General features: G+C 41.0%; 1 non-coding gene across 1 annotated transcript; it reads left to right on the top strand.

Annotated features, from left to right (window-relative positions):
* Nucleotides 1–577: 577 nt before the first annotated feature.
* Nucleotides 578–684, top strand: LOC112704213 (small nucleolar RNA R71). Its single transcript, XR_003154849.1, has one exon. It is a non-coding gene; the product is annotated as a small nucleolar RNA R71 (small nucleolar RNA).
* Nucleotides 685–1009: the final 325 nt, after the last annotated feature.

The raw sequence follows: 1009 nt of genomic DNA, 5'->3' as shown, positions 1-1009 counted from the left end.
TTGCTAAGTTAGAGGTGCTCTGCTCAGAATTCTCTGTCTGTTGCTGAGAAGATGATGGATAAGGCTTGCTATTGCTGAGCCTATTTCTTCCACCATTATTAAAGCCTTGTTGAGGCTTTTGTTGATCCTTCCATGAGAAATTTGGATGATTTCTCCATGATGAATTATAGGTGTTTCCATAAGGTTCACCCATGTAATTTACCTCTGCCATTGCAGGGTTCTCAGGATCATAAGCTTCTTCTTCAGAAGATGCCTCTTTAGTACTGTTGGATGCATTTTGCCATCCATTCAGACTTTGAGAAATCATGTTGACTTACTGAGTCAACATTTTGTTCTGAGCCAATATGGCATTCAGAGCATCAATTTCAAGAACTCCTTTCCTCTGAGGCGTCCCATTATTCACGGAATTCCTCTCAGAAGTGTACATGAACTGGTTATTTGCAACCATGTCAATAAGTTCTTGAGCTTCTGCAGGCGTTTTCTTTAGGTGAATGGATCCACCTGCAAAATAGTCCAATAACATCTTGGAGAACTCAGATAGACCATAATAGAATATATCCAGAATGGTCCACTCTGAAAGCATGTCGAAGGACACCTTTTGGTCATCTGCTTGTATCTTTCCCAAGCTTCATAGAGGTATTCACCATCTTTTTGTTTGAAAGTTTGAACATCCACTCTAAGCTTGCTCAGCTTTTTAGGAGGAAAGAACTTAGCCAAGAAGGCCGCGACCAGCTTATCCCAGGAGTCCAGACTATCTTTAGGTTGTGAATCCAACCATATTCTAGCTCTGTCTCTTACAGCAAAGGGGAAAAGCATGAGCCTGTAGACTTCAGGATCTACTCCATTAGTCTTAACAGTCTCACATATATGCAAAAACTCAGTTAAAAACTGGTAGGGATCTTTTGATGGAAGTCCATGGAATTTGCAGTTCTGTTGCAGTAGAGCAACTAGTTGAGGTTTCAGCTCAAACTCCCAATGGCAGGGATTGAGATGCTTCTTCCATCAAATT

This window comes from Arachis hypogaea, chromosome 7 (assembly GCF_003086295.3).
Source record: "Arachis hypogaea cultivar Tifrunner chromosome 7, arahy.Tifrunner.gnm2.J5K5, whole genome shotgun sequence".
NCBI classification, from domain to species: Eukaryota; Viridiplantae; Streptophyta; class Magnoliopsida; order Fabales; family Fabaceae; genus Arachis; species Arachis hypogaea.
This window is presented reverse-complemented; position numbering and strand designations above follow the sequence as displayed.